The sequence below is a fragment of the Berghia stephanieae genome, chromosome 4, assembly GCF_034508935.2.
Source record: "Berghia stephanieae isolate SIO BIC M18660-M18661 chromosome 4, UCSD_Bste_1.3, whole genome shotgun sequence".
NCBI lineage: Eukaryota > Metazoa > Mollusca > Gastropoda > Nudibranchia > Aeolidiidae > Berghia > Berghia stephanieae.
The window spans coordinates 80,476,987-80,503,719 of record NC_088363.1 but is presented as its reverse complement, the minus strand read 5'-3'; the positions used below and the strand labels follow the sequence as shown (position 1 = coordinate 80,503,719).

Below are 26,733 nucleotides of genomic sequence, written 5' to 3'. Positions count from 1 at the left end.
AATATTTCTCCGGCGAGCATAAAAGCGTATCCAGAGGGAAAAAAAACACATACATTTGAACATGTTTTGACTTTTACACAATCTGATCACAAGGCATATGAAAAGTTCTAGCCAGCATGAAGAATAAAAAGTAATGATTTTCTTTGTTTAGAACCAAGATGGCCGCCGTTGCCGGGCGGCGTGACATCAGACTACTGAATCCAATTATATAATGATCTTTGAATCAATAAAACGTCATGAAAACAAAGTTTTATTGCCGTAGCTAGATATGTTAAAAGTAATATTTTAACATATTAATGACAAATTGGTTATTTTTTACTAGTAGGTTTAGTGTCTAATATATTAAAACCCCTGGAAACTACGGCTATGTGGTCTTGTGAAATGACAATCGCTTTGGGTCGGAAGGTCCTGGGTTTGAGCCTCGCTCGACGCATAGTTGAGTCCTTGGAAAAAGCACTTTACTCATAGTCTCTCACCGTACTCAGGTGTAAAATGAGCACCTGTCCGTTAACAGCATTGTTTCTGTCCGAAAAAAAATTGCAATATCGCCTATCGCATATACCGTCCTAAATGATAAATATTGTTGTTGGCCAGGGACCCCTTGTAAAGCGCTTTGAGCACCTTTAGTGGATATTGCGCTATATATAAGCTCAATTTAAATTTAAAATTAGGAATTGTTTCAAGTGCAGGTAGGCAGGTCGGTATCTTTCATGAGCGTATGTGTTTGTGTGTGTGTAGGTGTGTGTGTGTGTGTAGGTGTGTGTGTGTTTGTGAGTGTGTGTAGGTGTGTGTGTGTGTGTGTTTGTGTGTGTAGGTGTGTTGTGTGTGTGTAGGTGTTGTGGTGTGTGTGTGTGTGTGTGTGTGTAGGTGTGTGTGTGGTGTGTAGGTGTGTGTGTGGTGTGTTGTGTGGTAGGTGTGTGTGTGTGTAGGTGTGTGTGTGTAGGTGTGTTTGTGTGTGTGTTTGTGTGTGTGTGTAGGTGTGTGTGTAGGTGTGTGTGTGTGTAGGTGTGTGTGTGTGTAGGTGTGTTTGTGTGTGTGTAGGTGTGTGTGTGTAGGTGTGTGTGTGTGTGTAGGTGTGTGTGTGTAGGTTGTTTGTGTGTGTGTAGGTGTGTGTGTGTTTGTGAGTGTGTGTAGGTGTGTGTGTGTGTGTAGGTGTGTTTGTGTGTGTGTAGGTGTGTGTGTGTGTGTGTAGGTGTGTGTGTGTAGGTGTGTGTGTGTGTAGGTGTGTGTGTGTAGGTGTGTGTGAGTGTGTAGGTGTGTGTGTGTAGGTGTGTGTGTGCATGGGTGTGTGTGAGGGGGAGGGTAAGTATAGGGTGTGTGTTGGTGTGGGTGTGAGTGTGCGGAAACCCCCCCCCCCTCCCAACCCTACCCCATTATTTTACGACTTCAGTCAACAGATGGGAATAATAAAAAAGACGAAGGCACGTCGTTGTTTTCGGCAACTTCCGGGTCGAGTAGAAATAGCGACTATAATGTCAATATTTCCCATTTATTATTGAGCAACATTGACCAAGAAAACATTTTTGAAAATACAAACATACAACAAATCATATTGGAATAAGTTTCACGTCACTCCGCTGTTTATCATACTCTTTTAAATAAAAAAAAAAAAAAAAATAAAATTCCCCTTTATTCATCCCATAGGGGAAATTTGTCTCTAGGGTCTATTCCAAGGGTAGACTGGAACAACCCAGGCATCAGCCGCAGTGCAGCGCCGCAAATTGAGCTAAGGCGAGGTGACTTGCTCAAGGCCACACAATGCAGCGGCGGGTGATCGAACTCGGTACCTTTCGGTACGGAGCAAAGACCTACCGCTGAGCCACGCTTCCCCTACACTGGTAGTTGGGTGATTATATATCATTTCATTCCCTTTAACAAACTATAATATTATATAAACTAACAAAAACAAAAATTGGGTACACTTACTACTGTGTCTTGAAACGATTCGTCTGGCAGGCAGAACAGACGAGTATGTTACCTAAACGGATAGTATAAATAACGGTATAGATAGTTCGAAGATGACGTCACTCAGGTTTTTGTTATTATTTTTTGCCATCCGCGTTTATGAGTAATGCTCACTGAACTGTATTAACCTGACTATAAACGTTCATGAATACACACAGTTTTGTGTGTTGATCCGTTATACTTCCGGATGGCAATGTTATGAGCTTCTTAGCCAAGCGCATACTATCTATAGACATCGAGATAACCACGCCTCTCGAACAGTCGTAATAATGTAAACAATTGCAGTGAATGGTAAAAATTCTAAACTAGACAGGTTTTGTTACGGAAGGTGTATGTGATTAACTATAAAACTAACTGTTTTTCCCGTTTGATCAATAGATAGAATGAAGTTGACGTCACCTGAGTCTTTGTGATTGTTTTGTTTTTTTGCCATCCGCGTGTATGAGTACGTAATTCTCACTAGGTACACTAAAATGTATTAACCAGACTATAAAAAGTGCAAGGTTCCACAAAGTTTTGTTTGTTCGTCCGTTATACTTCCGGAACCAACGCAGAAAATCTTGTGTAAACTAAAACGTTTATAATATGATCGAGAAAATCGTGTGATAACTAATCACTAATCTGGCGGTATAAAAATACTAACAATGATCAGGGGACGACTTTATTCACGTTATTGTTTATAAACAACCAACTTATGTTTGTCCGATTGATGACAAATCTACTTGTTAATTAAATGGGAATACTCTTCAACAGTCATGACGTCACTTCCCTTGTAATGACGCATGGTAACTTAGTAACTGGCTCTAAACTATCGGAACAATGGCGGACGCCCTGATGAAATATTTCTCCGACGAGCCTAAAAGATTATCCAGAGGGGAACAAAAACATTATAAATCCGTTCATGGTTTACTTCTTAATGACTTTTACACATTCTGATCACAAGACATATGAAAAGTTCTAGCCAGCAAGAGGAATAAAAAGTACTGAATTTTTTTGCTTACAACCACAATGGCCGCCGTTGCTTGGCGACGTGACATCAGACTATTTAATCCAATTCGGATCAGTGTGGCCTACCTGTGGGGGTGGGAGGGAGGGGGGGGGGGGGTAAATAATAAACGATTGTAAAGCGAGTGCGCATCATAAATGATCCAACAACTGCATACACTCGGACGGATACTTTTCATTATTATTATCATAATTAATTTTTTTTAAAACGAATTTTTAAAAATCCATATAGAGACAGTTCGAAGGTGATGTCACTCAGGTCTTTTTTTATTGTTTTTTGCCATCCGCGTTTATAAGTAATTCTAACTAAACTGTATTAACCGGACTATAAACGTTCAAGATTACACATAGTTTTGTGTGTTTGTCCGTTGTATTTCCGGATGGCAATGTTGTGAGTTTCTTAGCCAAGCGCATACTATATATATATATATATATATATATATATATATATATATATATATATATAATATATATATATATATATATTAACTTTTCTATTTTGTTTCTATCTATTTATATCTATATTATTTAACGATCACATTTTAAATAAATAGAATAGGCCTATCTATATGCACAGTAAGATTAATATCTCTTTTTGATCAAGATCGGTTTATTTAATTTTTAGATTCATTCCAGCTTATCCGTTAGGCTTCTTACTACAATGCGCATGTAGGTGTGTGCAGTTTACGTTCAGCACCAATGCGTTCAGCACCAATGAGTCAAGCTGTTGAATTATATTCACAAATGCGACAACGGCCTTAATTTAAGTCTTTCACGGCGAGTATGGATCTCGATCAAATCATGACAAATAATGTTTAAAACTAATAAATAAAATTAAAAAAAAAAAACAAAATAAAATAAAATTCCCTTTATTCATTCCATAGGGGAAATGTGTCTCTGCTCTAGGTTCTATTCCAAGGGAAGACTGGAATAACCCAGGCGTCAGCCGCAGTGCAGCGCTGCAAATTGATCTAGGGCGAGGTGACATGCTCAAGGCCACACAACTCATGGCGGGTGATGGAACTCGGTACTTTTCGGGTACGAAGCAAAGACCGCACCACTGAGCCACGCTTCCCCCAAAGGACGACCTAAGAATAATATGTGAGGCTGGCTGAGAAAACCAGGGAAGATGCGGTAAGCTTCGATTCAAGATTTAAGCCAAAATCGAAGATATAAGTGGTTCCCATGGCAACAAATTTTATTCAGAAAAAAAACAAACATGATAACTTGCGTTCTAATAGATATAGAAAGAAAATTTAAAGTGGTGAATGATCAGAAAGATGTGGTCTACACCACTGCATACATAACTCAATTTAATGAAATTTGTGCATTTTACCGGGTTTTCTCAGCACATATGGATAGTATGCGCTTGGCTAAGAAGCTCACAACATTGCCATCCGGAAGTATAACGGACCAACACACAAAACTGTGTGTAACCATGAACTTGTATAGTCTGTTAAATATAGTTTAGTGAGAAGTACTCATAAACGCGGATGGCAAAAAGCAATAACGAAGACCTGAGTGACGTCATCTTCGTTCTATCTATACGATTCTTTCATTTCATTCTATGTTTTTTTTATCGTACTCAATAACACTTAGAGTTGGGAACATGAGTCATTGCAAGATCAAAATATGGAATAAATAACGGATTAAATGAATACAAAGAAATGAAAGAATACGTTTATTCCACCCCTCCGGGTAAAAATTTTCGATATTGCGTGATTAAATTTGATGGTTTAGTTAGTACATTTCTGACTTTTTTAACGCGCAACTGTGTTTAAATTAAATACTATTTTTAAAAAAATATATACACACACAAGTTCGGACTAGAGGCCAGAGGTATGGTCTATCTCAATTTATCAAATTAATATATAAAGTGTCGCTATTGGTTTTCGGTTAAATATTTTTTACATTTTTGTGCATTTGCACATATATATATATTATATATATATATATATATATCAAATCACAAAATGTAAAAATATTAACCGAACCAATAGCGACACTTATATATAATTTGATAAATTAGATAACATACCTCTGGCTCTATCCGAATGTGTGTTTATATTTTTATATATATATATATAATATATATGTGTGTGTGTGTGTGTTGTGTGTGTGTGTGGTGTCTATACATTGTCGCGATAGATTCTCAACTTTGTGTTTATACATTTTTATGCATGCCACGTCTGTAAACGAATTTCCATTTTTTTTTTGATGAATGAAGTTATTATTATTATTATTATTATTATTATTATTTATTATTATTATATTATATTATTATTATTATTATTATTATTATTATTATTATTATTATTATTATTATTATTATTATCATTATTATTATTATTTGACCTGAAAAGTAAAAATGTTGGATTTGTATTCATGCGCACCAAAAGATTATTTCAAGTTCCAATCAGCTATACCTTTTACGGCTTATTTCACACCAATAAAACATGCGAAAATATTCTATAGTCGTTGAGTAGTGTAAGACATCTTTTATTCTATCTACCCCCTCAATCGATCCTGATTTCGTCATCTCTGAGTAAAAGACATTTTCAAAAATATTTAAATAATACTTTTTTTTTTTTCAAAAATCTAATTTTAGTCAAATTCACCGTTTGATAATCTGACGTCACAAATTATTATTGTAAACTTTATATCATTGCGCATTTCTATTTAGGGAGAGCAGGGTGGAGGAATAATACACTTTATTTTAAACAAATGAAAAGTGAGAAAATATTCTGCAATAATTTTTTTTAAATTCAACGATTTAAAAGCATTATTCAACGATTACGTATTAAATAAGTAGAAATGATAAATAAATTGAGCTTTTATGTAGTGCAATATCCACTAAACATGCTCAGAACGCTTTACAAGGAGGGGACATGACGCCTGTTAGGCGATATTACCATTTTTTTTTTTTCGGACAGAGATAACTTGTTAACGGCCAGATACTCAACTCATTTTACATCTGAGTAGGATGAGAGAAAATGAGTAAAGAGTCTTTTCCAAGGACTCAACTATGCGCCGAGCGAGACTCGAACCCAGGACCTTCCGATCCCAAAGCAAGTGTCATACCACTAGACCACATTATAGCCCCACATGTTTTCCAATGAGAGGGGAGGAATCATGTTTTTTTCCACGTGGTGGAGTCACTGTTCACAAGGCCAAATTAAATATGTCCCGCCGTCTCAATGCTGCGGCTATTTGGTCCAGTGGTATGACACTCGTTCTCGGATCGGAAAGTCCTAGCTGGGGTTTGAGCCTCGCTCGGCGCATATTTGAGATAGTAATCTATAGATAGTATGCGCTTGACTAAGAAACTCACAACATTGCCATCCGGAAGTATAACGGACCAACACACAAAACTATGTGTAACCATGAACGTTTATAGTCAGGTTAATACAGTTTAGTGAGAATTACTCACAAAGGCGGATGGCAAAAAAAAAAAAAAAACAATAACAAAGACCCGAGTGACGTCACCTTCGTTCTATCTATAGATAGTATGCAGATGACGTCACTCAGGCCTTTGTTATTGTTTTTGCCATCCGCATTTGTGAGTTGTTCTCACTAAACTGTATTAACCAGACTATAAAAGTTCATGGTTACACAGAGTTTGTGTGTTGGTCCGTTATACTTCCGGATGGCAATGTTGTGAACTCCTTGGCCAAGCGCATTCTATCTATAGGGTCGACTTGTACCATTGTGAAGCGGTTTTGAATATGGTAATTGGATATTGCTCTATATTATGCTATAATATATGAAATCTCTGGTACTTTGTTTTTTAAAATATATACTTCTCCCTAAGGTTGTAAACTGAGTACATTCATTTTCGTCTCATTTTGTGAATAACACATGCGTTATAGACACTATCTCTCCGATGGATCAGTACCTTGTCGCGGTTGGAGATCGTGCGCGCCTCAATGATCAAAAGAGCTATGTCGGCAGGAGATTTATCTCCTGACAGTCGACAGGGTCATCCATGCCGAGTAGGTTAACGGTGAGAAGCCATAAAAAATTGATCCAATTGGAACATATTATACATAAGACAACTGTCGAGTAAAAACCCAGCAGAGCTCTTGACGTGTGTGTGGGGGATGTAATGGACTGACATTATTATTATGGAAAATTAATCGGATAAGGAACAACCTATTTTCCAACTTCGGGTAGATAGAGTCATAAGAAGGGTCGCAATCAATCTAGGAGAAGTCATCTAAATTAACCAAGGTAGGAGACTCTGTATCTCGAGAGAGCACAGCCTAGAAAACACTCCAAAATAAAACCAATGGGCATGCTCTTAGCTCGGGAGAACAACAAACTCGGTGAATCTCCAAAATAAATCCTGGTCCTCCTAATCTGGGTGTTTGAATTGGGCCACCAACCCGATACAATTTTTGTTAAATATGGAAATGCTACAGAAACCGCAACAACACCTAAAACCGTCACGGCCAAGAAAGCGTCCTCCTTTTTGGGAACAATGACGTGGATTGGTGAAAGCTTTTAGGAAGCCAGTGCACTGACGACCCTTCTGATGACCAAGGCCAAAACCAGGATTGGGACCTGGAACATCAGAACCCTATAGATAGAATGCGCTTGGCCAAGGAGTTCACAACATTGCCATCCGGAAGTATAACGGACCAACACACAAACTCTGTGTAACCATGAACTTTTATAGTCTGGTTAATACAGTTTAGTGAGAACAACTCACAAACGCGGATGGCAAAAACAATAACAAAGGCCTGAGTGACGTCATCTGCATACTATCTATACGAGTCGGGCATAAGGCACGAGTGAGCAGAGAGATGCATAGATACAATTTTAAGATATTGGACAGGAAAATGCCGTACAAGACTAACAACTAGAGACACCAAACTCTATTCTGGACAGGAGGAAGGTCACCTACATATGCAAAGAGTGACATTGCTGATGAGAGCGAGAGAGATAGAGAGTGAGAGAGAGATAGAGAGAGAGTGTGTGTGTGTGTGTGTGAGAGAGAGAGAGAGAGAGAAGAAAGAAAGAGAGAGAGAGAAGAGAGAGAAGAGAGAGAGAGAGAGAGAGAGAGAATGAAATATGATGGAGGCTGTACTTTGTGTTATACGAGAAGATAGTCATATTCTTGTAGACGAGTTAAAGTTAATTCTCCACATAGAGATACAAAATGAGTTTAGAATAGCATTGCGGAACAAATTCAGTGTGACTAGACAGCTGATGACCACTCACTCTGGCGTAATCTGCATGATGTATTGAACGCAACATGCAAATCTGTTCTTGGTAAACAGACGAAAAAGCGAAAAGAACGACAGAGACAGGGACCCTAATAGAGCAGGGGGAAAAGTTGAACGACCAATTGAACCAAACCCAAGTTGAAAAGGACAAGAAATAAATCCAAACGATTTACTGGGAGAAAAACGGGCAAGTCAAAAAGAGTGCAAGAAAGATAAGAGAAACTTTATTGAGGAGCTGACCTCAGAAGCAGACACTGCAGCAGGACAAAGGATTATGAAAAGACTAGGAATCACCAGAGCACTCCCAGGAAAAAGAAAATCTATCTTCAGCTACCCTGTAAAAGACAAGATTGTCAACGATATTTCCGGAGATACAAACCAAAGAGCAATGTGGGCGAACACTTCCAGGAAACACTCAATAACCTGCATCAGCTACACCAGATATTCCACCACAAATAGACCACCTTGATATCAATATCAACCCACCAACCAAAATCGAGATTGTCAAAGCCAGAAAGATCCTCAAAGAAGGCAAAGCAGCAGGGCCAGATGGAATTTCACCTAAATTACTGAAAGCAGACATCCAGACATCAATGTTGTACCCACTTCTGGACAAAATTTGGGAACAACAGAACGTTCCAAAAGACTGGAAGAGAGGAAATTGAATGCACTCAGTTCGCCATCTTAGTGAAAACGGAAAGATGTCATATCCTTATCTGGTTAGACTAGAATCTAACACGGCCCACACAGGGTCTATATTATTTATTATGAATATTGAAAAGATTATCAAACGTCTGATGACATGTTTTGTTAATTTACTCGACGAGCCAAGTGGGAGGTATTGTTTGTGTTAGGGAAAGGGGGTGGGGAGGGGGGGGGGGGGCGATACATATCATAATATTACATTCACATTTATTTCAAATTTCGTCACATCTGGTGCATCATATTAGAAATGTTATCAAGTTGAGTATTGGCTTTTTATTAATCCGCTTGATATGGTCTGGTGACTTCTTTAACGAGAGGAGAGAGAGAGAGAGAGAGAGAGAGAGAGAGAGAGAGAGAGAGAGAGAGGAGGGAGGAGAGGAGAGAGAGAGAGAGAGAGAGAGAGAGAGAGGAGGGAGGGGGGGGGGGGGAGAGAAAAGTGAAAACTAGAAAAGAAGAAGATAACCAAAAATATAAAAAAATAAATAAAAAAGCACGACAGAAAGTACATATTGAATAGAAATAAATATATTTTATCATTACCAGCAGTGATTGTTGACACCCTCAATTCATGCAAGCATGTCTGGTGTCATGGTGATCTTGTCTCTCTCTCTCTCTATTGTGTGTATCCACTAATTTAAACATCAGATAGTGCTGTTCAGTGCACTCTGAGATGTTACATTGTATAAATTTTGGCCAAAAAACTTGTCCTTCAAATATCGATCGATTGAAATGATCCACAGCTTGGCAAAAAGTCTCAAATCTGGAACATTCGAAGCCCCAGGATTTGGGACTTTTTTTTACCAAGATGAACGTTATTTTAATTTATCGATTGCTGTGCGATTGATCTGGTGAGTAGAAAAGTATTTAAACTAAACGCAACTAATCATTGGTTTTATACGACTTTTGTATTATATTTCTTTCTACTAACAGTGAATTGGCTTAAAATGTTCCAGGCGGTGAGAAGCTAAGGAGTAGAAACGATCAATTAATCAATCAATCAATCAAACATACCCCACCAACCCCCTCCTACAATAAAAAAAAAACAAAACAAATCAATACAAAAAAAAAAAAAAAACAACAAACAAAACAAACAACAACAACAACAAATCCTAAACCCCCCCCCCCCCCCAAAAAAAAAAAACACAAAAAAAACCCGCCAACTTAACAGGTCATACAGTTAACAGTGTCATACCACGAGACCACATAGGCCAAGTCCAAACCATAAGTTCTATTCATTGTCTGAATATAATATGATGGACACAAGGGCTGGGAACCGCTTTTATTTTTGGAACACGTTGCATATCGCATTATCATTTGCTACCCACCGTCTCAATCCGGTGTTATGTCGGGATGACCCAGAGGTCCAAAATATGAATTTGAAATCAAATATTAACGAGGCGAAGTTATAGGACTCATATAGCCTACCCTTCGGGGTTTTTTTTGTTTTTTTTTGGTGTTTAAAAAAAAAAATTTGGGGGGGGGGGGGGGGGGGGGGGAGGGATGGGATTCCGGACATTTACCCAACCGCTGCACACACAAGCTTACGAGAGCACGGTGGGAATAATTTCGGATTCCATAGCGCAAGAGCGCAACAACAACAACAACAAAAAAAAAAAAAAAAAAAAAAAAAAAAAAAAAAAAAAAAAAAAAAAAAAAAAAAAACCCTTTTATTGGCAGCTCGAACCAAGGACCTTCCGATCCGAGAGCGAGTGTCATACCACTAGACCACATAGCCGCACAAACTGATGACCGATGACGGGAGAAACGTGGCACAGCGGTACGGTCTTTGCTCCGTACTCAAAAAAGGGAACGAGTTCGACTTCCCGCCTCGTCCTGGCTCACTTTGAGGCGCTGCACTGCGGTTGACGCCTGGATTATTCCATTCTTCGCTTGGAATAGACCCTTAAGACAAAATATTTCCCCTTCCGGTTGAATAAAGGGAATATTATTTTTACTTTCATATTAATTTATCATATGACAATTTATTTTTAATTAATTTACTTTTTTTGAATTTTTGTTGTGCCTTTTGAATATCGTTTGTATTTTTTCCGGACGGACGGGGGGGGGGGGGGGGGGGGGGGTACTTTCATTGTTTTGTTGTTGTTGTTGTTGTTGCTGTGGTTGTTGTTATTTTTCATTCTTTTTTTTAAAAGTACAATAATTGTATCAATGTCAAGCTGGTCCTTCCATCAAAGCTATCAGGCCCATGGAACTGGAGTTTATCCCTGTTACTCTACACCGTGACTACGACAATAAAAATTGCCTGCCACCCTTTGGAAAAAACGCAAGACTACCGCAAGGTACTTTTCGTCAGATCTAACAGTCACAACTTCTCAATCACTATTGGGTGGATTGCAAAAACGTTTTTTAAAAAAGGGGGATGTGTGTGTGTGTGTGTGTGTGGGGGGGGGGGGGGTTCAGATAGCTCAGTTGGCAGGGCACTCGCCTCAAAATCAAAAGGCACCGAGATCGATCCCGGGTGCAGTCGAGATTGTTTTTGTTTTTGTTTGTTTGTTTTTTGTTTTTTTTGCCGACCCCTCTGACTGCCCAACCAGCAGTGATTGGGTAGTTGGGTTGATTGATCTGGGGGAAAGTACTTTGCGATAAATTAATTAGCGTTCTATCAGAAGGGTAGTAAGAAATTGCTATTGGGTCTTTTTTTTTTTGACCCTATAGAAACCGGATTAAACTCCGGCTCCATGGGTCTAAAAATGGCTCTGAATGATTCCGACATAGTACCGTCTCGAGGCGCCCGGTCACATATTCGACGGCGTGGAAATTTTTATTGTCCTTAACGGAACATGTCGTTTCGCACTCTTGATTTTGATAAAGATCGAAAATGATATTTTATTCAAATACATGTTTAATCCTTTCCCGACGGCGATTGAGTTTATATCCACGGGGGCGCGCGGGGGGAGGGGGGGGGGGGGAAGGCTCCAATATTTAAAGAATGAAGAGCTCGAGCTTTTATATAGCGCAATAGCCACTAAACGGGCTCAAAGCGCTTTACAAGAGGTCCCTGACCAGCAGCAACAAGTACCATGTAGAACGAAACATGACGCCTGTCAATTCAAGCGATATTATAATTTTTTTTTCCCGACAGAGACACCGCTGTTACAACTGAGGACTCAACTATGCGCCGAGCAAGACCCGAACTCAGGACCTTCCGATCCGAAAGCGAGTGTCATACCACAAGACCACATAGCCGAAACAAAACAAAAAATAGACTGAAGTTAAGACTCAACAATGGATTTCCCATTGCCAGATAACTACACGAAGAATCGATATTGTCTTACACACATACACACTTACCCAAACACTACACACACATACATATAGATAGTATGCAGATGACGTCACTCGGGCCTTTGTTATTGTTTTTGCCATCCGCGTTTGTGAGTTGTTCTCACTAAACTGTATTAACCAGACTATAAAAGTTCATGGTTACACAGAGTTTGTGTGTTGATCCGTTATACTTCCGGATGGCAATGTTGTGAACTCCTTGGCCAAGCGCATTCTATCTATACAAACATAGACACACTCTCATAGCAGACACAGACACAAACAAAACACTATTTTTTTCGTTTATTTTGAACTGGATGAAACACAGACAAACACACACACACACACACACACACACACACACACACACACACGCACGCACGCACACACAAACCTTTAAAATTCGTTTAATTCAGATGAATCCTTCTTGCCTTTAAAAAATCCAATAAAAAACGTGAGCTTTTATATGGGGCAATATCCACTAAACGTGCTCAAAGCACTTTACAAAGGGTCCCTGAACAACAGCAACGCGTAACATAATATAACGAGACATGACGCCTGTTAAGCGATAATATTACAATAATTTATTTCCGACAGAGACAACACTATCAACCGCCAGGTACTCGTTTAACACATGAGTACGGTGAGAGAATAGGATTAAAGAGCCTCGAACCCAGGACCTTTCGGCCCGAAAGCGAGTGTCATACCACAAGACCACATAGCTGCAAGAGGGCCATACACGTTTAGAATTTTACGGTTGACGATAGTGCGACATGAATCTCATACTTTAGACTTAATACTTGATTTATTAAAAACAAAAAACCACAAAAAAACTCGAGCATCCATAAAGTGCAATATCCACTAAACGTGCTCTAAGCGCTGAACAAAGGATTCCAAGTCAACAACAACACTTCATTTCGTAGACCTAGCTTCGGAAGGTCTTCCTCTGCCCTAAGAACTGTTTCATATCCGCCTGCAAGTTTAGTTACTGGACAGTGGAGGACGATGCGATCGCTGGTCTCTGCAGCTGCCTGACATTTCGGGCAGGCATCACTGTTCCCAAGTTTTCATCTGCACAAATGTGACCCGCCGTCTCAAAGCGGTATTATGTCGGGATACCCTCGGTTAGGGAAATTGAATTCATTGCCACAAATATCAAACTTGGGTTTACTTTCTCTTCGTCATGCTGGAGTATAAATACTATTTGTTGCCTTACAAAAACTTCTAAGGTCCAATTTCTCATCATTCCATCTCTGAATTCACTTTCTTGGGTCTGAATCATCCCGACATAATACCGTTTTGAGACGGAGGGTCACAAATTTGATGCAGTTCTTCTGGGTCCTGTTTAGAGACGATTTAAGGAAACTCAGTATTTCCTGGCGTTGTGGAATGCAGGCATTCTTTTGCTGAGATCTTTTATGATATTTCCTCCTCTTCGTATTTCCGACAGAGACAACGCTGTTAATGCCCAGGTACTCATTCTACACCTGACTACAGTGAGAGAATGCAAGTAAAGAGCACATTCCATGGACTAAACTATGTGACGCTAAGAGCGAGATTCGAACCCTGAACCTTCCAGTCCGAAAGTGATTGTCATACCAGTGCCACATATCCACGTGTTTTTGTCAGGACTCGGTCGTGTTTTTGTCAGGGCACTGGACGTGTTTTGTCAGGGCATTGAACGTGTTTTTGTCAGGACACTTGACGGGTTTTGTCAGGACACTGCGTGATGTTGTCAGGACACGGGCGTGTTTTTGTCAGCACCGTGGCATACTTTTGTCAGGACACTAGATGTGTTTTGTCAGGGCACTGGGCGTGTTTTTGTCAGGACCATGGCATACTTTTGTCAGGACACTAGATGTGTTTTGTCAAGACACGGGCGTGTTTTTGTCAGGACCATGGCATACTTTTGTCAGGACACTAGATGTGTTTTGTCAGGGCACTGGGCGTGTTTTTGTCAGGACCATGGCATACTTTTGTCAGGACACAAGATGTGTTTTGTCAGGGCACTGGGCGTGTTTTTGTCAGGACCATGGCATACTTTGTCAGGACATTAGATGTGTTTTGTCAGGGCACTGGCGTAAATGGAAGTAACTGTATTCAATGTGAATATTGGCTGTAGGCTTGTGATTATTGTTTGCTTTTTGCCTGAACCATGATTGCCAGATGGTCAGCGTTCCTAATGGTCAATTGGATTCAGTAGTCTGATGTCACGCGCCCGGCAACGGCGGCCATCTTGGTTCTAAACAAAGAAAATCATTACTTTTTATTCTTCATACTGGCCAGAACTTTTCATTCCCTTTTCATATGCCTTGTGATCAGAATGTGTAAAAGTCAAAACATGATCAAATTGATGGGGTTTTTTTCCCTCTGGATACACGTTTAAGCTCGCCGGAGAAATATTTCATACGGCGTCCGCCATTGTTCCGATAGTTTAGAGCCAGTGTTACTAAGTTACCATGCGTCATAAGGAAGGAAGTGACATTACGACTGTTGAAGACTATTGACGGGTTTTGTCAGGACACTGCGTGATGTTGTCAGGACACGGGCGTGTTTTTGTCAGGACCATGGCATACTTTTGTCAGGACACTAGATGTGTTTTGTCAGGGCACTGGGCGTGTTATTGTAAGGACACTGGCGAAAATGTAACCGTATTCAATGTGAATATAGATAGTTCGACGATGACGTCACACGGGTCTTTGTTATTGCTTTTTGCCATCCGCGTTTATGAGTAATGCTCACTGGCTGTATTAACCCGACTATAAACTTCATGGATACACACAGTTTTGTGTGTTGGTCCGTTTTACTTCCGGATGGCAATGTTATGAGCTTCTTAGCCAAGCGCATACTATCTATTGGCTGTAGGCTTGTGATTATTGTTTGCTTTTTGCCTGAACCATGATTGGCAGATGGTCAGCGTTCCTAATGGTCAATTTTTCGACTTTAAAAGTGGCTAAATAGATCCTCGTGTGGCCAAACACGAATAGCATTCTTAAGCCCCTTAAAATTGATTAGGCTTGATGGATAAAATAAATAAATAAATAAATAAATAAATAAATAAATAAATAAATAAATAAATAAATAAATCAACATTTTTAAAAAATCAACTAAATCTGAAAAGTATCTGTTTTTAAATTATTTTCAGGCAATTTTTCTTTTTAAAAAAAAATTGATAATAAAAACGCGATTATTATTATTATTATTATTATTATTATTATATTATTATTATTATTATTATTATTATTATTATTATTATTATTATTATTATTATTATTATTATTATTGAACGTATTGATGTTATTACGATTGTTGTATTTTTGTGTGGTGTTGTATCAGTTTATTTTTTGGTTCCATTTACCTTTTTTTTTTTTCCACTTTCATGTATGTTGGCATCAAATTGTTGATTTATTGGCGAAAGCCTAAGATTGAATAAACTTTGAAACTCTGTCTATCCGGTTTTTTGCCATGCTCGTGGCAATCTGGCAGCCCTGCAGTCTGATTCCGAGGATCACACATAGGTAACACACTACCTATACATGATAATCAAAGTGTGACTAACACAGGCGATTGCATGTCTAGTCTAGTCTAGACAAAGCAACAAGCCGTTACGACGTGCCGCTTGCTGTGTTCAAAACATTTTATTTTTTTTATATAATATTCATTTGCGACACCTTGCGTCAAATGTGTACTATAGTGTACCTAACAGTGAAGGTGTGAACACAATTATTTATATATCCAACGACCAGCAGCTCGCTTGCAAGAAGTAGCCTTGATGCACTCGTACCTTAGTACTTAGGGCAAGAGCCCCGTTTCCCCGCAAGAATTTCCTTATCGATTTGTGTTGGGCGATCTCACAAAATTTCGATATCGATACGATACGATAAGTCGTAACTTGAAATATCGATGTTATCGATGCAAAGGAATTTTACACCGATAAATCGAAAATCAATAAAAATTTTCGATAAACGTGCCCGCTCCCCCCCCCCCCCCCCCCCCCCCCCCCCCCCCCCTTCCACTCCACTCCCAATCCCCAACGAACAAGTACGTTTCTCCATTGTTTTTATAGTATACTGATTTTGTTTTGGCTCCATTATTATAAGTCGATAATAACAAGAAATGAAGAAATGATTCTCTGTGAGTCCGATTTTGGCCATGAACGTGGCCATCCAGCAGCCCTGGTAAACTGCGAGCATAAAATATATAGATATCGATATGGCATTTTGAAATCGATATATTTCGATATTGTCAATCATATCGATATTTCGATACAGTATGCCCAACACTGAAATTTTTTCAGAGCACGTATTTGGAAAAAAAAAATAAAAGAAAAAATTCTCTGACATCGATCTGTAATAATTTAGTAATGCATTTATGTCTTTATTGTTTTTTTGTTGTTGTTGGCTGAAGAAGGCGTTTGAGCCCGAAACGTTCAATGTTTTGTGTTTTGTTCATTCAAGGTGTTATATTGATTTTTGTTCATAACTTTTTATCAATAATCAATCGAGGTATGTAATATCATATTTCCTCATTTTTCAATGAACCCTCAGTCACATAATAAAAATTAAAAATAAAATCTGTTAATTATTTATTATGAAAAAGAAAAATATTACCGGTAATGAAAAAACAAAAGCAAAAAACAAAAATAACAAAAAAAACAACAAAAAAACAAAAAAACCAAACAAATAAAAGAAAGAAAAAAAATACAAATACAACAATATACAACAAAAAAAAAACCACAAAAAAAAAACAAAACAAAAAAAAAAATTGTATATAGCGCAATATCAACTAAGCATGGTTAAAGCGCTTTACAAATGGTCTCTGTCCTACAGCAACACGTAACATGTACAAGACATGACTGACGCCTGTTAGGCGATACTACATTTTTTTCCGACAGAGACAACGCTGTTAATGGCCAGGTTACTCGTTTTAAACCCGAGTACGGTGAGAGAATGTGAGTATAGGGTAATTTCTAAGGACTCAACTATGCGCTGGCGAGGCTCAATCCCAGTACCTTTTGATCCGAAAGCAGGTGCCATACCACAAGCACACATTATAGCCGTATCATTAACCATAAAACGACCGACCATTGACGTAGCCCGACCTATACATAGTTGCAGTTGCAGGTCTGATTTAAATGAATCGTTTTGGGCTCATTACTGAGTTTGCGCGACAGGGCGCCAACGGGTCCCGTTAGAGATAGACGACGATTGGGATTGTTTGGAAGCTTTAACCCTTTGCCCACCAGTCATTATGACATCCGAAATGCTATCGCCTTCTACATCTACGCCAGAATAGAAATAGAGGGTGGAGCCTACCATGATATAACATTTTATGGATCCCTAATTTCATCATATCAGTTCTGTCCATTGACAGGTGGGTGGATATCGCTTTCAAGAACTTATGTCCTTATATGAAATCCTGAGTTTTTGACCAATCATCGGATTGCTCTTTTGATAGCTCGCTTGTCAACATGAGTCAGCTCAGCCCTTGATTTATGTAAAGGCATCACAGGCGGTATATGTTGTGTAACTTCAAAGACCACGGTTGACCGAAAGCGATGAATGGAAGCCCTACTGTGGCGTGGAGAACGAGGTCTTGTATGTATAGTTACGTCATATCTCAACGCTCGTGAATTCTTAGTACGGCTGGACTCACAATCAAAACTCGAAATCTGTGTTTTAAACTCTTGAATCAATCGAGTTACATCAGTGCGTTCGTCTCATTGAGAAATGAAAAAACGATATATAAATCAAGAACATTGACCGGAAAATAAGGAAATTATCATAAAATTATAAAATTTGAGAAAGCTATTTTCAAAATCAGATATATTACAAAAAAGGTTATTTCTAGGCCGATTTTTATGAGACAAAGACAATTTTTCTCCACTTTTCAAGCTGATTCCAACAATGAGGTTTTCAAATTTATTGCGATAAGATTATTTGTCATTATTTTTTTTAATACCCAATTGACTGCTCAGGAAATGAATACGTAATCCTTGGCGGCTAGCGAGTAGGTGTTAAATTTTGCTTACCCTTTCTCACGCAGACGCACACACACACACACACACACATACACACACAAACACACACACACACACACACACACACACACAGAGAGAGACTGAACACACAATGTATGTCTTTCACTTCTGGCCAAAGTTGCCTTATTACAACTTAGACTCGAATGATAACAGCGAGTAGGGTGTCAGATTAAACTTCAGTTTTAAAGGTCTAATTCAATTCACACCGTAATAAATCATAATAATGATCATTCTTGATATATTAGAGCATTAAAATATGTAATTCACATTACTATAAAGATATTTTAAATATATGTATTTTGTAATTATTTTAGCGACGATACGAACCCCTTTTAATCGTCGAGCCGAACGATAGGATGCTAGACGACGATAAGTCGGTGTGTGTGTGTGTGTGTGTGTGTGTGTGTGTGTGTGTGTGTGTGTGTATGTGCGTCTACGTGGGAAAGGGTAAGCAAAATTTAACACCTACTCGCTAGCCGCCAAGGATTACGTATTCATTTCCTTAGCAGTCAATTGGGTATTTTAAAAAAATAATGACAAATAATCTTATCGCGATAAATTTGAAAACCTTATTGTTGGAATTAAAGTATATTAAAACCTTATATATAAGTATATGAAAACCTTATTGTTGGAATCGCTGGGTACAGCTGGGGCGACCATCCCCAACCCAGCGCGTCCACAGCTGGCGGATCGTGGAACGGCCTACAGATCCTGATCTATAGGTTAGCTGTAAAGCCGCGGACCAACTGGCGATAGTCGTGGAGAGTGAGGTTGGGTAGTCTGGCAGCACAGCTACACATACAAAATGCCTCATATACTCTATGAAGGGACTATCAAGGTGAATGGGAGGCGCCTTAAAACCTGCCAAATGCTCCCACTGCCTTGTGGGTTATGACCGGGAGGTCAAAAGGCTATGGAGTAAACCAGATAAAAATCCGTCAGAAGGCAACGGGAAACCACTGACGTATCATCCCAAGATCGTCATGATGTCCGTCCAAGCGAATCTAGTCAACGACGTCAATGGATGTTTTTCGAGCAACTCGATTACAGCCTCGTCCGGTAGAGATAGTCATGCAGGTGAACAGGTGACTCTCGACCGTCATCCAGCTACTGTGCACCACCAAACATTACGAACAGCAACATGGAATGTAAGAAGTCTGTACCAGAAAGGAAAATTAGCAAATGTAGTTATGGAAATGAAGAGATTGAATATCAATGTTTTAGGATTATCAGAAGTTAGATGGAAAGGAGCAGGAGAACTTAATTATGATGACTGTAAAATTATATATTCAGGAGGAGGAGAACACCAAAGGGGAGTTGGAATTATACTAGATAATAAAACGGCGCGAGCAGTCAAAGGATTCTGGCCCATATCAGACAGAGTAATGGCAATCAAACTACAAGCAAAACCTTTTGATTTTGATATTTTACAAATATACGCCCCAACCACCAGTCACGATGATGAAGAAGTGGAAAATTTCTATCAACAAATAGATAAAGCAATGCATCAGTTTAAGTCTTCAGACATAAAACTCATCATGGGCGATTTTAATGCCAAGGTGGGCCGAGAAAGAATAGAAGATATTGTGGGCCCACATGGTCTGGGAGACAAAAATGACAGAGGTGATCGTCTTATTCAATGGTGCCGTCAACATGATCTGACAATCACAAATACTTGGTCAACAAACCACAATAGAAGGAAGTGGACATGGAAAAGTCCTGGAGATGGAGTGAGAAACCAAATAGATTACATACTCATCAGCAAACGTTTCCGAAACTCGGTTTTGTATGCCAAATCTATGCCGGGGGCTGACTGTAACAGCGATCATATACCTGTGCTATGCCCCATACGAGTTAAATTGAAAATCTGCAAAAGAGCAAAGGCTAAACCTAAATACCAACTAGACATTCTCCGGGAGGAACAGAAGATACAAGAAAAATTTGAACTATCAGTAAGAAACAAGTTTGAAGTGCTTGGAGAACTAACAGATATAGAAGAGAAATATGAGCAGTTTAAAGACAGTGTTGCTGCATCATTAGAAGAAAATGTTCCAACCACACTTAAGTTGCAGAAGAAGAAATGGATTACTCCAGAGATATTAGAACTAATGAATGAGAGAAGAAAGGCCAAAAATCAGGAAGAAAAATACAAGACTCTGAACAGGCAGATAAAAACAAAATGCAACGAAGCTAAAGAAGACTGGATAAATGAACAATGTCACTATATAATGTCCTGCAAAGAAAAAAATGGCAAATTCTTCCATCAGAAAATCAAAGAAGTGACAAACAAAACTAAATCAGGTGCTAAAAGTGGATGCATCAAAGACAAGCGTGGAAACACCATCATGGACAAAGACTGCATTCTAAACAGATGGTCAGAATATATTGAAGAACTTTTCTTTGATAATCGAGGAGAAATGCCTATGATAAAAGAACTGGAAGGGCCTTCTATAATGAAAGATGAAGTTAGGAACGTCATGAAAAGCATGAAAAATGGAAAAGCTGCAGGACCTGATGCCATAACAATTGAAGCCTTGACTGGCCTGGGTGAATGGGGGATTGAATTCATCACAAACCTTCTAAATCAAGTGTATGACACAGGAAAAATGCCAACTGATATGAAACGATCCATTTTTATAGCACTACCAAAAAAGCCAGGGGCAGTTGATTGTGAACAACACAGAACTATTAGCCTAATGAGCCACCTCACAAAAATTCTTTTGAAGATAATTTTACTAAGAATAAGAAATAAAATACGACCTGAAATTGGGGAGATGCAATTTGGTTTTGTTGAGGACAAGGGTACCAGAAATGGAATATTCACATTATCAATGCTGATGGAAAGATGTATTGAAGTAAATAAAGATCTGTATATGTGTTTCATCGACTATTCAAAAGCCTTTGATAAAGTACAACACGAAAAACTATTCAAAATTCTATCATCCTTGGACATTGATGGTAAAGATTTAAGAATATTACGGAATTTGTACTGGGAACAAGAAGCAGCAATGCGTGTTGACAACGAACTAAGCAGTTTTACACCTATTAGAAGAGGAGTTAGGCAGGGTGTGTTTTGTCTCCAGATTTATTCAACCTCTATAGTGAAATGATATTAAGAGATATCGAACATAAGAAGGGGGTGTGTATTGGAGGAAAGAATGTAACAAATCTGAGGTATGCAGATGATACGGTTCTACTGGCAGAATCTGAACATGAACTACAAGAATTACTGGATGTTGTAGTCAGGAGTAGTGAAAATATGGGACTGGAACTGAATATATCTAAAACAGAATGTATGACGGTATCTAAAAATAATAACCCACCAGCCTGTGTAATAACAAGCAGAGGACAAACAATACAACAAGTTGAATGTTTCAAATATTTAGGCTTCAATGTAACATCCAATGGAAAATCAGATTGTGAAATAAAGAAAAGAATAGGTATGGCGAAGAATGCATTCAACCAGCTGCATACAATTATGAAAAACAGGAATATTAGCATGAAAACAAAAATCAAAGTCCTGGATTGCTATGTACTGTCTGTGCTGCTATATGGTTGTGAGAGCTGGACCATAAACAAGACCATGGTTAAAAGACTGGAGGCAGTGGAAATGTGGTTTTACAGAAGAATGATGAGGGTGTCATGGATGGAAAGGAAAAGAAATGAAGAAATTTTAGAAATGGCAAACAGAAAAAGATCACTGATAACAAAAATCATCAAACGCCAAATGGAATTTTTAGGACACATTATCCGCCACCCTGGTTTGGAAATACTCCGCCTTGACTGGAAAGATGAATGGAAAAAGAATAAGAGGAAGACAAAGAATAACGTATTTGAAAGGGATAAGAACTTGGACAGATGAAGCTGAGAAAGGTGGCGCTGCTTTAATAGAATAGATCAGCTTGGCGGAAGATGACCTCCGACGTCTGCTTCAGATATGGAACTACATGAGATTGTTGGAATCAGCTTGAAAAGTGGAGAAAAATTGTCTTTGTCTCATAAAAATCGGTCTAGAAATAACATTTTTTGTAATAGATTTGATTTTGAAAACAGCTTTCTCAAATTGTATAATTTTATGATAATTTCCTTGTTTTCCGGTCGATGTTCTTGATTTATATATCGTTTTTAATTTCTCAATGAGACGAACACACTGATGTAACTCGATTGATGCAAGAGTTTAAAACACATATTTCGTGTTTTGATTGTGAGTCCAGCCGTACTAAGAATTCACGAGCGTTGAGATATGACGTAACTATACATACAAGACCTCGTTCTCCACGCCACAGTAGGGCTTCCATTCATCGCTTTCGGTCAATCGTGGTCTTTGAAGTTACACAACATATACCGCCTGTGATGCCTGTACATAAATCAAGGGTTGAGCTGACTCATTTTGACAAGCGAGCTATCAAAAGAGCAATCGTTGATTGGTCAAAAACTCAGAATTTCATATAAGGACACACGTTCTGGAAAGCGATATCCACCCACCTGTCAGTGGACAGAACTGATATGACGAAATTAGGGCTCCATAAAATGTTATATCATGGTAGGCTCCACCCTCTATTTCTGTTCTGGCGTAGATGTAGAAGGCGATAGCATTTCGGATGTCATAATGACTAGTGGGCAAAGGGTTAAAGCTTCCAAACAATCCCAATCGTCGTCTATCTCTAATCGGCCCCGTTAGCGCCCTGATGCGCAATCTGTCTTAGCCAAGCGCATACTATCTATAGATAGTATAGATAGAATGCGCTTGGCCAAGGAGTTCACAACATTGCCATCCGGAAGTATAACGGACCAACACACAAACTCTGTGTAACCATGAACTTTTATGGTCTCGTTTATACAGTTTAGTGAGAACAACTCACAAACGCGGATGGCAAAAACAATAACAAAGGCCTGAGTGACGTCATCTTCGAACTATCTATAGTATGCGCTTGGCTTAGAAGGAGTATCCATGAACGTTTATAGTTGGGTTAAAATAGTTCAGTGAGAATTACTCATAAACGCGGATGGAAAAAACAATAACAAAGACCTGAGTGACGTCATCTTCGAACTATCTATAGAGGGCCTTGCGCAGGGCAGAATCTTGTTTCCGCTTGTTTTTTGTTTATTCGTCTTACCAACGCTACTACCAACATTATCTCATTCATCTGTGGTGTTTCGTTTCATTCGTCCTGTTTTGTTGATAAAGGGGAAACCCGAAACGTCCATTTTATCCGTTTTCGTATAATTTCTTCGAGCTTCGAGTAGCAACATTTACATTACGTTGGCAATTTTGGAGGCCACGTCCAAGGGGGAACAGCCATGATGATCGTGATCATATATTTATCTAATTATTTATTCATTATATGGGGTATATTTTTGTGTATCTCGCGCCCTTTCATCTATTTATTTATCTTTTTTTTTTTGAATATATTTATTTATAAAAATTTCATTTCACATATTGTCTTCATCACATTATGGATAAGTCTCAACAGCTGATATGACTAGAACGACGTGTACACATGTGCAGGTCTGACATCCGAAACACTTATGGGCCTAGTTTAACATATTTGTAATAATGGACAATATTTTACGTCATTATTAGAGATTACATTACAACAATGAGCCCATAAGGAATTGGGTTATTAGACCTGCAAATAAGTGCACGTCGGACTGGACATAAAATATATATCTTGTGTCAATTTGAAAACAAATTCAATATTTACCGTAATATTTTTAAAAAATAAAAGAAATAAAACTAAATAATAAAAAAGTTAGTTTGAAACAACCCCCCCCCCCCCCTCCACCCAAATTTAACAGACCAAAAAACAACAACAGAAAAATACAAGGAAAAGCAAAAGGTAAGAGAAAAAAAACCCACCCACAATAAAAGACAAAAAGAAACGAAACAAAAAAAAATTTAAAAAGTAAAAAAAAAACAAAAAGACCCCCCCCCCAAAAAAAAAAACAACAAAAAAAAAACAACAAAAACAACAAAAAACAAACAAACAAACAAAAAACAATACAAACAAAAACAAACCCCAACAAACAAACAAACGAAAAAAAAAGTCATTGTAACATAATATGAATTGTTCACTGTGTCGAAAATATAGGTGTGTACATGTCCCGTGTGGGATTGGCGGGGGGAGGGGGGGGGGGGGCGGGGGAGGAGGAAGTAGGGAGGGAAGCAATTGACGCAATTGTTTAGCCATCCTACTCCCACGCGCGAACGTGTCAATTTTGTAAAAAAAAAAAAATAAAATAAAATAAGTGTGGAATCTTTTTACCTAGGTATTTATTTAAAAGGAATGTGTGTCCAACCAGCAGTAATTAGCTCGCTTGATTTCACAGTTCATAAATAAAGATAGATTAGGTCGTGTGAAATAAATAAGTAAAAAAAAAAACAAAAACGAAAGAAAGAAATAGATACAGTTAAAAAAAAAACCCCGACTATAAAAACAAAAGGATAAATTGATTAATAAATCAGAAATTAAGAAAATAAATAAATAAAAAGATGGAAAAAAAACAACCCTCGAATATATAACCAAATATATTGATATATAAATAAAACATCGAGAAAATAGATAAATAAATAAAAATAAATAAATAAATATATTCAAAAAATGAATAAATATAAATAAGTAAATAAAATGAATTTTAAAAATGAGGGAGAGAGAGAGAGAGAGAGAGAGAGAGAGAGAGAGAGAGAGAGAGAGAGAGAGAGAGAGAGAGAGAGAGAGAGAGAGAGAGAGAGAGAGAGAGAGAGAGAGAGAGAGAGACAGACAGAAATTAAAATAAAATAGAATTCCGTGTATTCAATTTTAAGCGGAACTTTTTTCTTTAGGGTCTATCCCAATTTAAGACGTAAACAACCTAGGCCTTAGGCCGCAATGCAGCGCCTTGAAGTGAAATCGAGCCAGGGAATTTGCTCAATCAAGACTACACAGCGCGACGAGAGAATCAAACTTGGTTCCTCTAGATACACAAGCAAAAATTATTTATCTGATACAACCAACAGTCGCTGGTTTCAATCCTGCCCAAGCGATATTGAAATCCTTTTAATCGTGGATTGTAGCCGACGTGTACTCATTTGAAGGTCTGATAACCCAGCTTGTTATGGCCTCATTGTTGTAGTGGAAATACTCTCAAAGCGATGCAACGTATTGTTGATTACGACAATGTTAAATCAAGCCCACAATTAATTCTGGTCGGCTCTCAGAACTGCTAATATGTGTGCATGGGTTGTAGGCATCGACGCCTAACACCGGCAATAATATTACACACCTATGTGTTATAAATAATAATAATAATAATAATAATAATAATAATAATAATAATAATAATAATAATAATAATAATAATAATAATAATAATAATAATAATAATAATAATGATAATAATAATAATAATAATAATAATAATAATAATAATAATAATAATAATAATAATAATAATAATAATAATAAAATAATAATAATATAATAATAATAATAATAATAATAATAATAATAATAATATGGCAGTGGCGCAAAGAACAAAAACTTGCTAAGGGACACAACCAGTGAATAATTTCAATAATCCCGAGTAAGTAAAAATTACGTCCCTTGAGAATACTTTGGGCTTCTCTTTGTGAGATAAAGATCTGAACAAGTGTGTATGAAAGGTTCCAGATACCGTAGCCGTCTTCCGAGTTTCTTAATTTGCGGCTATGTTGTCTAGTGGTATGACGATCGCTTTCGAATCGGAAGGTCCTGGGTTCGAACCTCGCTCGGCGCACAGTTAGTTGAGTCCTTGGAGAAGGCTCTTTACTCAAATTCTCTCACCGCACTCAAGTGTAAAATTATTACCTAGCCGTAAACAGCGTTGCCTCTGTCCGAAACATAATCTAACATCTCCTGTCCCATCCTAAATGTTTAATGATGCTGTTGACCAGGGACCCATTGTAAAGAGTTTTGAGCACGTTTAGTGGATATTGCGCTATATAAAAACTCAATTTTTAAAAAACAATTTGATATATTTTCTATGTGAACAGTGCAGCTATTGCAGTTACGTACAGCACAGTGAAGTTAAATGAAAAAAAAAATCTTATTAAAAAAAACGCGTTTCTTTAGCGGTTTCAGTGCCATTTCTTGTCCTATTTTTATTTTACCTTACCAATCAAAATTTAAATTTGGACTTAGTTTGAAAATGATCGTTTAGAGTGGTTAGAAAATGCAAAAGGAGGAATTATGGTAGACAAAAAGTTGTTTATTTTCAAGATATTGTGTCGTCTATATGCTTTCCCCCCTTTCCGTGTACTGTAATCCCTTGAAAATGGGGTACCACGTTATAGTATTGCAATTTGCTAATTTTATAAATTAACAACGATAAAAATATTGTTCTGGACATTGAACGCACAAACATAAAAAGCCAACCCCCCCCCCCCCCCCACCCCCAAAAAAAAAAACAAAAAACAAAAAAAAACAACAACAACAACAACCCCCCCCCCCCCCAAATAAACCACCAAGCAAAGCCAACCCTCCACCCCCA

The 26,733-nt window shown here is 38.1% G+C and overlaps 1 long non-coding RNA gene across 1 annotated transcript in view; it reads left to right on the top strand.

Annotated features, from left to right (window-relative positions):
* The first annotated feature begins 3,790 nt into the window (after nt 1-3,790).
* LOC144972105 (uncharacterized) overlaps nt 3,791-26,733 on the top strand; it is a 32,172-nt gene continuing 9,229 nt past the window's right edge. Inside the window, exon 1 of the long non-coding RNA XR_013645270.1 lies at nt 3,791-4,104. This is a non-coding gene — a long non-coding RNA (uncharacterized LOC144972105). The remainder of the gene's footprint in view (nt 4,105-26,733) is intronic.